This window comes from Protopterus annectens, chromosome 2.part1 (genome assembly GCF_019279795.1).
Source record: "Protopterus annectens isolate FY-2018-M chromosome 2.part1, PAN1.0, whole genome shotgun sequence".
Classification (NCBI taxonomy): domain Eukaryota; kingdom Metazoa; phylum Chordata; order Ceratodontiformes; family Protopteridae; genus Protopterus; species Protopterus annectens.
This window is the reverse complement of record NC_056729.1, coordinates 1,314,707,571-1,314,719,667: the sequence shown is the minus strand read 5'-3', so window position 1 is coordinate 1,314,719,667 and position 12,097 is coordinate 1,314,707,571.

Below are 12,097 nucleotides of genomic sequence, written 5' to 3'. Positions count from 1 at the left end.
TCGTTTGACGTGTGCGAGCGCTCTGGCACTACTGCTGCACATTCCCAGCCCCTGTATGCAAATTACCCCATTTGCCAGTGAAAACCATGCAAATGAGGTAAATCTGCTATCCAGGAAGCTGTAATCAGGGCATGCAGGACTAGTGTAATATGCAGAAATGTACTCGGTTAGTAACTATGTAAAGTTCTGCAAAATCCAAAACGGGGATATGACAGCTCCAAATTAAGGTGGCATATCATTGAGAAAGCATGCTAATGGCCATGTATAAGGCCATTGGCATTGCAAACAATGCAAAACATCCAAAATACAACTTTTACTTTATTACCACCGAACACGGCTGGTTAAGCATAGGGCAGCAGTGTGCAAATGGGATCAGTGGGAAAATAAGAAAATAAACCTAAAGCAAGCATTGCAACTAAAATCAGTATTCTGCCATGCAAGTCTGTGGTAGGTAAAAGACAACCCGGCCAGTGAATAGTGGTTCCTAAGGGGGGAGGCACAATGTGACACATGTAACTATGCATTAGCATTCAATGCTATGCAAATGAGGGCAAGGACAGTGAACCCCAGTTTCCACCAGCATGTGAGGCAGGTCCCAAAAGTGTAACAGTATGAATAGGCGAGTACAAGACTAGGAGGTAGGTGACATCATGGGTGGGTGTGTCAGGCATACTGTAAGTGTATTAGAGCCCTGTGGCTCGGGGTTGCTCCCAGCTTAGCACAGCGATGCTAGGGGGTGTGTCTAAACCTGCCTAGCACTTATGACAAAGTGTAAGCGCGTGTGAGCGCCGTGCACTGGGATCTACAGGAAGATAAAGGAAGTGAAACCAGAAAATAGCAGCAGTGTACACATTGGAGTACACCAATTGTGCGGCGTGCACCTGGGCTGAAACAGAAGGGTGATGGGAAGGGAAAACAGCAGTAGGAAGGCAATCAAGGGGTACTAGGTTCGCTGCCAGTTGAAATGTACCAGAACCAGCCAATTACACAGGCAGCAGACCAGCCCAGCCCAGAACACTACTATAAACTATGCAAACACCTACCCCTCTGTTTTTTTCCACACCCCACACCACCGGTGTAAACAAGCAGGGGGCTTTTAACACTCACAACAGCAAAATGTTAGGGGCTGCAATAGCTATCATACAACTTGTGGAGAAGGCTGAGGATGGTGAGGATGTGAATGCTGCCGACCAACCCACAGTGAGGAGACGGAGAAGAGTGTACAGACCCAGGGTAACTTACCAAGGGCTACATGAGCAGGAGATAGTGGAATGCTATAGTGTGGACAGGGACATCCTACAGCAAATTGTTGAGCTGTGCTGGCCATGCCTCACACACAGAACTAACAGAGGGGAACCCATCCCAGTGGATACCACATCTGCCATCTGATGCAGCTGTACCTGAAATTTGCCAATGGGGACACCCCACACAGTCACCTAGTGGGGGATGCTGGATACGCACTGGAGCCGTGGCTGATGACACCCATCAGAAACGCACACACACCCGAACAAGAACTCCATAATAAGGCACATGCACAAACAAGAATCATAATAGAGTGTGTGTTCGGGATGCTCACGTCACAGTTCTGGTGCCTGGACACATCCAGTGGAGCCTTGCAGTACTCACCAACTACATGTACCCAAATCTTCCTTGTATGTGCCATGCTGCACAATATGATCCTGTGGAAACAGCTGCAGCAGGAACAGCATGGGGCAGGGCCACACAGCCCCCCACCAGCGTCAAGGCCTGCACAGACACAGAGTGACTCAGAGGAGGAACAACCTGAGCCTGCCCCAGTAGGCAGAAGGAGGCATGCCCAGTATGCCCTGGCCCTGGCAAAGAGGCAATGCATAGCACATACTCTGACATGGGAGGGACCCAGGGAATAGCACCTCTCTCTGACTCTCACATACAGTAAAAGGGATGCCAAACATTACACTACCTGTGCCTAACTATGCGTAGGGAGTGTACTATGTGCATCCGACATAGGCAGCCCTGCAGCACCACCATAAATACTGGGACACCCACAAGATAAGGGACTCACACATGCTAGTCAGGATGGGGATCACATAACCAACAGTCACAGCCAGCAGGACAGGTGTAGACAAACACAAACAAATGCTGTACTATGGCCTCTGAATGAGGGCTATGGGTAACCACCCCCCCCCCAGGCCTACACAGACTGACTACAGCAGGCCAGGTAGTGGGAAGTCAGTTGTGATGGCTAGGAAGTCAGAAACTAATGTGTAAGTAATCAAAAGATAAGAATGGTAGTACACTGGTAAGGCTTAGCCAGCACGATAGGTAAGACTACTGACTGAAATGGAGTACATGACATACCAGTACAGTCCTAGCAAATGTGTACAAGTGTCAAGTGTGCCCCACCACCCTACATGGAAATATATTAAAAGTCAGGTGCATACCCCCCCCCAAATCCTGTGTAGAAACATAGAAAAAATCAGGTGTTCCTCCCGCTATGTAGACATGTTGCAACAGTCAATGCCAAATGATCGATGGGTACCCTGCAGACATAACATGCTACCTGTCGGTGTAAAACACAAAGGTCATCAGTGCAGCACAAACCACCAGACATGATCCACACATGCAAAACAGACAGCCGTACTGGGCATGCTCACACACTTAGAGAAATGAAGGCAATGTCAGTCATCACCATACTGAAAGGTCATACTGGGCATGCTCACACACAAACACATGAAGGCCATGTATGCAAACACCAGTGGACCAGACACATCCGGCAGTTGCAATTGTTAGTGCAGACACAAGGCAGTATGCACCACTCATGCCTTACACACACAGTGGATATGAATACAGACATATATGTAAGGACAATACACTATAATAAGCGAAAGGTAGATGGATATAGATGTATGGAAGAGAGTGACCATGACAAGGAGCCATCCAGGTCTGTCCCACCCAGCACACAGCCAAAGGGCCCCAAACATATTAGGTGCAGATGTCACTCACTGCAGATACTAGCAACCAGTACCTGTCAGCACCACAGACTATGTGGTCCCTGTGCCAGCTGTACAACATGACTGTACAAGGACGTAGTCATCTAGTAGCTGTATACACTTACCTGTGACATATGACCCCATGTGTGGCCGCATGTGGCATGTCACCCTTACATGAATGGGTTATGGGCCATGCACACACCGCCCACCCCATAGCGCTATCCTGACAAGCCTGCTAAGGTCATAAAATGTGAAATACACCTTTGGGAGAGTTGTAGTCCGGTAATCTCCATGGTGCGTTCCCATAACTGCATACTGCTGTAGTGTGATAAGCTAGTTAGGTAGGTGTTCTAACCCCAGACCTGGGAACTGTGTGTGTGAGTGTGTGTCAGTGTTTGTGTGCGTGTCTGTCTGTCTCTGACTGTACAGAGAGCAATGCCTTTTAGGCTACTCACACCCCTTACAATTCATATACCCACTTTTGGCAAGGCTGTTGATGTCACCCACCTAGAAATACTCCCCTGGGAAGGCTGTAGCCCAGTAATCTCCGTAGCATGTGTTGTAACTGCATACCGTTGTAGTGTGATAAAGTAGTTAGGTAGGTGGTCAAACCCCAGACATGGCAACTGTGCGTGTGTGAATCTGTATGTGTGCATGTCTGTCTGTCACTGACTGTGTAGAGAGCTTTGCCTTTTAGGCTATTCACACCCTTTACAATTCAAATACCCACCTTTGGCAAGGCTCCTGATGTGACACACCTAGAAATACATCTCTGGGATGATTGTAGCCCAGTAATCTCTGTAGCACATCCTGTAACTGCATACAGCCATAGTGTGATAAAAGAGTTAGGTGGGAGTTCTAACCTCAGACCTGCAAACAATGCGTTTGTGTGCATGTCTGACTGTATAGAAAGCAATGCTTTTTAGGGTACTCACACCCCTTACAATTCAAATACCCTCCTTTGGCAAGGCCGTTGATGTCATGTACCTAGAAATACACCTCTGGGACAATTGCAGCCCAGTAATCTCTATAGCATGTTCTGTAACTGCGGACAGCTATAAAACTGTGTAGAGAGCAATGCTTTTTAGGGTACTCACACCCCCTATGATTCACTTACCCAACTTTGTCAAGGCTGCTGATGTCATGCATGTAGAAATACACCTCTGGGAAAATTGTAGTCCAGTAATCTCCATAGCACATCCTGCAACTGCGCATTGCTGTAGTTTGAATTACAACCATGGTATTGTTCTATCCCCACCCATGGCAGTTTTGGATGTATTGTGTGTGTCACTGTCTGTGTAGGGTGCAGTGCATTTTAGGTTAGTCTCTCACAATCAATTTCAAATGCCCTACTTTGGCAATCCTGCTGATGTCAGTCATTGTGAAATGCACTTTTGGGGAAAGATTACTGTGTAGAGGTGGTTGTGACTGTGTGATACCTGTGGCCAATGTGGAGTGGGTTTTGCAAATTTCTTATATGGTGGCCATACTATATATCACAATGTCCACCATACAGGGATAACAGATGTTATATGGCTGAGAGGCTGGGGTGCAAAGCCATACCCATACATGTGACATCAAGGCCAGGCAATCACAGTTAGCAACCCCAGTATTACCCAGAGCACACTCTCAACCCATGTGTCATACACACACACATATGCCTAGGTAACAACCAATATGTGGGTAGTACACTGCATATTGACCATTGATAGTAACTATGGAGTGATAGCAGTGGGCCATAGAGGGCATGTTACCCTGTCTATCAGTCCAATATGCACGTACGTGCAGACAGTATACCTCCCCCATGTTCCCCAATGGACACCTGCACCACCTGTGGTGCCATCACATGTGACCCACAACAGACATACCATGCCTGAGAACATGCCCTGTATGGACAGATGCCACTGACACCAGGGAATGCTGATAGCATGCTCTCATTGCAGGTGCAGGGTAAAGCTGCTGGCCACTACCAGTTCCCACCACAGGTGGGCACGACTGGCACATCTGCTGATAATCTGTGTTCACAACATGGGCCAGGCACCCCAGGTACAGTTCCACATGTCACTGTACATGCATTTGAGAGGTGTGCACATCCCAGACACTGTCCATGTCATGGACTAAGGCACACATACATGGCAAGTGGTGCACAGCATGTGCCACACACAATAGTCACCCAGGTGACCAGATGAGGGATACAATACCCACTTGTGTGGGCAAATGCAGACACTACATCCCTGAGCCACAAGGCAGACCATCATCATGTGACCTGATGCCAAGGTACACCCATCGCCTAGACTTGGACAACCATCTGGCACAGTCGAACACCACACACCCATACAGATATGTGCACATGCATGTCAGTACTGGAACCCTGTGTGTTTGTTTGGTTGTTGCATGCTGCGTATGTTCACATCCACACTCCCTACAAACCCCATGGGCATACTGCAGCATGCTGTCTGATGTCAGACACCTCCCCTTACCCTTTACCCATACAGCCCCTGTATGACCTGTGTGGTGCATGGGATACCTGCACAGTGATGTGATATGGGAATCCCACTACCAATGAATTGTACACCTGGCACTGCCACGGGTGTCAATGTGTGTGTGTCCTTGTGAGAGTGTGTCTGTGTTGACACTGGCACCTGTTCATGCTGACAGGCACATGTATGTCACCTACCGTACAGCTACTGTATCCCTGTTGCAGATGTCACTCACCATCACATGCATGTTCCGAGTGCTCCACAACAGGTAACCCATGTGGCACATCCAATAACTGCATTGAACTGTGCTAGCACTACATAGTTGTTAGGGGTTTGACACCCTGTGCTGGTAGGTGTATGATACAAAAATGCTTCAGTTTTACCCTCCAACCCCTCAATGACATGCATTTGCCTCTGTCTGTGCCCCCCATCCCCTCTCTGGTGGATGTGGAGACCTACACCTGCTTTGCTTAGGCAGCAGCATGTGTATTGTAAGTGATGCTCATGATCAGCTGATGGTCTCTGCATGAATTGCAGCACTCCCCTAGCTGATTGCATGTGAAACCGCTGTGGTAACATTCCCATAGCCAATTGTATGGAAACACATTCCAGTATCTAGAAACATCATGGTGGTGTTGGCCCTTTTCATCCACTGTGAGCAGGAACTAGATCTGTCGTATGGCTAACAGCATCTGAGATGGATTGGGATTTACCTCTAACAACATACACTGTGGAAACAGTGCAACAAACAGGAGGGGGATGTGCCTGACCTGACTACAGACTGTAAGTGCTGCTATACTGCATTTGGAGTAATGTTGGTTTAACAGTGTTTGTGTGGATATGGCTGTTGCACATGTCTCAATACCTGCCATGTCAGTTCCATGTTTATGAGGAATCCCCATCTGTAGGGTCATCTGCAGCCTGGGCAGTGTTGTGTCCATGGTTTCATGTGTCACCCACGGAGCATCTAGCTGTGGACTGCAGAAGGTAGTGTGAGGATTGCAGTCAGTAGATGGAGAAAGACATGATAGTCACTGACGTTATATTCCTCATAGGACATATGTTGCAACAAACCCTGTAACAACAGAAAATGCATGTAGTTATCACAGCAACATGTCAATATTGGCCCTGTGTATGTACTTCCAGCCACACCTCTGTCAACCTTTGTGCATATGTCGTGCATGAAGTGGTGCATATGTGCTGTACACTATGATTTGTGGCATCATATCTGAGAACAAGCCACTGATATATCCGACTGCTACATGTTATGTACAGCAGGGGTTACATTTAATGACATTACCTGCACATTCTGTGGATGTTCATACAGTACTGAGGTTTGTGTACCTATGGTGAATGTCAACAGTGTGTGTATTGTTAATATGTACCTTAGCCTGTGTACAGACTGTGGTAGATGACATTGTTTTAGTTTCTCTACTATCAGATGTTACATGCTGCTCCACTGTATGGTATTGTAATGGAGTACGTTTGTAGGGCCATACACACACACACACATGTCCCATACCACAGACAGCCATCAGACCAAACTGTGTAGCAGGCCAGTATATGTAGGGTCAGTCTGTGAGTGGCTCATATAAGGATGGTGTAGAACAGATAGTCCATATACTGTAATATCATGCTAGCTAACCATATGTGGCTGTGGATGTGCTCACATTGTTTGCGGATATGCAATTTCACACAGGTGTATCTTAACCTGTGCTGTGACATGCCTGTTGAGCCTGCTTTATATGCAGGTACATGTGCATTCCCCCTTAGGAGAAGTAGGCCAGAGTTGAGCAAGTCTGCCTGCAGCCGGCACAGTGCATTGTTAAATGCCTAGCAGCTGAGTGTACTTACCCAGTGGGATGTCATGTGCAGATACTAGCCAGATGTCTCACTTCCGGGCCTCCCTTAACAGTCATGTATGTCAGACAGGGCAGTCGGATGCAGTGCAGATTTATGTCAATATCTATTGGGTAGTATGTGACCATGGCACCACTGTACCAGTGGTCATACCATTACAGGCCAAGCAGGGGTGTGTGAATGCATGACCTATTGTGGACATCATATACCAGTTATTATGTGTTATGCCCATCTACATGGCTGTCTACATCCATATTGTCAGGCATGGTACATATGTGTAGCACTAAGTGCTTATGTGTGTGCCTCTGGACTGTACAGAGTGTGTCAGACTTTCCACATATATTGGCCAATATCTCTGCTGCATTCCACAGCGGCATTATGTGCTAACAGTGGTACTGTACAATTATGTCCTTAGGATGTCTGTCAGTAGCCGATGGCACACATGTTATAAGCAGATGTGACCTCCCACACACACCATGTCTGTGAAGACAATCCCATTGACAGTAGCAATAGTCTACTATTATACCTGCTATACATACCTGACATTCCCTGCAACTACAGCATTGGGATCATATGGGCTGGGGTTGGGCAACACTTCATGTCCAGGACATATGGTGGGAATATATGTACATGTACTTATCCAGATAGCCAGATATACATGATTACACATGTGTACTACTCCCAATTAACACTGTCATGGCAACCACCTACTATAAATCCCCACATCATGTGTGCGTGGTCCCATTACATTTCCTGTGTGTGGACATCCATCCTGTGTGTGCGTAGCAATGCTACCAACAGCAGGGAGCAATACCTCTTACAGGAGACCAGCACACTCAGGGCAGCTACATAGTTGTAGGAGGATCAGGGACTACAGACAGACTGCGAGTAGAGTTGTGTTATGCTTTTTTTAGTGCTGGTATTACAGGGTGTGAGTGTACATACTAGTTTACTGTGGAATGCAGTCCGTCTGCATACCACACAACTGTGAGCCTATCCTCATGCCAGCCAGAGCTATGCCTATCATGTCTTGTCTGTCCACCATACAGGTCCGGTGTCAGATATTACACTGGCAGTGTGTGTGTTGAGTGTTATCGGTACATGGCTACATCCATGACTGTTTCTAACCTCAGTTCCCCAGACTAAGGGTATGTTACAGACTATCATGTCACACCAGTACCTTGCTTAGTGTATGGCAACAGTTGTCCACATGTGTGCCAGTATTCCAACCTCTGTCCATCACCTACATACCAAGCTTTGCACATATGTCATGATGTTGGTGGTTGATCCATAGTGCCCTGTGAGTATAACACACTGCCATTGCTGCCATCAGTCCACTGCCATTGCATCCCTCACACATACGGTGGGGCTGGGGCCAAATTTGTGTGGGCAGCACCTACACAATACATGCGTGCCCTTATCCACTCAGGAGGCCAGTATATGTAACAGTGGTATATGGCCCTATATTATTGAGTCTGGGGGGCAGTATCATAAATAACCTAGGCTGCTACAAAATGTGGGGGTATCAGAGCTGAGCTGTCTTAAGTTATATGGATGTAAAGTACCATATACTTCACCTATATATACATTACTGACATGGATCTGGTTAATGCAGGACTACTGCCCCCTTCCATACAAACTGTTCTGTTTGTCGGTGTGTTCATGATGGTGTCAGTTATGCCATGTTATGTAGCAGTTACAAGCCATGTGGTCAGATGATGCCTTTACCATCTACTGAGTTTGTACAGTGTGTAGATAGAGGCTGCTGAGTTACACATTTGCATAACATACTGTTGATTGTTAGGTATCCTGTGGCCCAGTTTGTCTTTCCTATTGTACAATGTGAATGGCTTGGCCTGGACAGCAACAGCTGTGAAACTTTCCAGACTACTATATTACTGTAACTGGTCCACAGTTGCATTACTCTGTTGATTTAGTTGTCAGTGTCTGAACAGCTATATGGCATGGCATGTAGAACTGTAATAGTACATGATTAAAGGTTTCGATGTCTGCAAACCTGTGGGTGGTGTTTTAACTATGACCTCTCTGTGAGTATATGTTATAGGCAATGATTGTCATTTGTATGGGTGGCCCATACAGTGTCCAGTTGTTCAGGGGTTAACTGTAGGCATAGTGGATGTTCCATATTGTGTACACCTTCTACTTATGTATCTTACTGTACATATAACTGTGTGTGTATGTGTAGTCACATGTATATGTGTGTATATATATATATATATATATATATATATATATATATATATATGTATACCAGTATCTGTATATCTATGTCTGTGCATCTGTATCCTGGGGATGTTGATGGCTTCCACATATTACATTCCCCATGAGAGCCGAGAGCCAGACTGTACTGCATGATATGTTACCAATACCAGCCTGCTAACATCATATAGGTGGTATGTAGTACTGGTAACATTGTGTGCCAATGTTATCTCAGGCCCTATTTATGGGATATGCAATACTTGGTAGTGTATTGCAGGGCAGACGTGTTTGGCTCGGGGGGGACGCCTAATTGTACAAAAGTACAGTGTGTGGGGTCTCTCAACCCCATTAACGGTGCATGAGGACATACGTGTCGTTTGTTAATCTGCCATTGCTATCTACAGATGCATGGCCATATATGCCTGTATATATGTATATAAATATATATATATATATATATATATATATATATATATATATATATATAGATATATATCTATGCTAACATATATATATAACTATGTCTGTATATACCTAAATAGATATATATCTGTGTACACATATGTAACTTGCTGTGTATATGTAGACATATAGGTGTACACACATATATGTGTTGATGTAAGCATTTGCATGTATATATGCTCATATATATTGATATATATATATATATATATATATATATATATATATATATATGTGTGTGTATATATATATATATATATATATATATATATATATATAGGTAGTGTCAGAAGTATATATATGTACAAATATATATATATATGTTGTATCTGTGTAGATACGTATATATGTACACAGACATACTTCTGGATGTTGGTATACATTCTCTGTACCGTTGCATGACTGGACTGGATGATATGTTTCTGAAATCATCAGATGTATGTGTAACTGGCATGGCTTAGTGGTACATCACCTTGTCTATGGTATGGAGTGTTCTGGGTTCGAGCCCTGCAGGTGCTGTGTATTTTGTAGTTGGGCAGAACCCGGCCCATTGGATACAGTCTTGAAGGCACTTTTGAGTGGTTTGCATGGAGGTAAGCTACACAGGTTAAGCAATGTGGAAGCCAAATGAGTGTATGACACTGTAACCGGAAGGTCCGTGTTCTGTCCAGCAACACAGTAAACGGTGTCTGCAAGACTCAAACCCAGGACCCAACACACCATAGACAATGTGAACTACAACTAAGCCATGACAGATATACGTACAGCTGATGCCTCCAGAAACATGTCATCCAGCACAATCATTCAACAGTACAGTAAGTGTTCTTTAACATCTAGATGTATGTGTGTGTGTACATATATATATATATATATATATATATATATATATATATATATATATATATCAACACAAATCTGTCTATATATATATATATATATATATGTATATATATATATATATATATATATATATATATATATATATATATATATATATATATATATATATATATATATATATATATATATATATATATATATATATATGTATGTGCATATATATATGTACACATATATATGTGTGTGTGTTTGTGTGTGTGTGTATGCAGATATATATCAGTAGATATCATAGAGAGCATGACAAAGACATATATGAACACAGGCACCGTTAATGGGGGTGAGGGGGCTCAGACAACATATGTCTCACATGTGGTGACATTCCCCCCCGCAATACATTACTGACTGTTGCAAATGCCATAACCAGGACCTGATAATACATGGGCACAAGTTGTTAACAGTAAGCCATCCCACCTGTATTATGTCACGTGGGTATTGGTAACATATTATGCTGTACGGTCTGTCTAACATAGTGAATATACAATATGTAAGCAATGAACGGTCCTTTGGTACCTATACTCAGACACATGTATGCAGATAGTCATATGCAGATATATATATATATATATATATATATATATATATATATATATGTATAGATATATATGTGACTGAACAGACACACTCAGAGGTATGTCTAGGAAGATAAATAAGAGGGTGCACACCATACTGAACTGCCAGTATCCCTACAGTTGCATTCTCATCTGATGGACATTGTATGAGTCACCCATACCACAGACAAGTGTTGCTCGACACATATACCCATAGAGATGTCAATGGATGTAGCACAACAGACAGGTTGGTATACATAGGAAAGGTTCAGTTATGTACTATTACAGTTGTATATGCCATGTCATATAGCTGATTATGCTCTGACATACATACAAACAAAGTAATGCAACACTCAAACATATCTTTTAGGACAGTAGACCGAAAGCATCACATCTGTTGGTGTCCATGTCAAGGCCTTCAGATAATCCAACAGAAAAGACTGACGTGGCCACAACATAACAAACTATCTACAGTATGTCATGCAGGTGTATAGCCCAGTGGCATCTAAATAAACTCTGCATGCAATCCCTAGGGTGAAAAGGCCTGGGTTGACACTATGGGTGGTATCTGACACATAACAATGCATAACTGTAATCATCACAATCACACTGATGGCAGTCAGCAGTAGACCAGCAGTGTTCACAAGGTGAAATG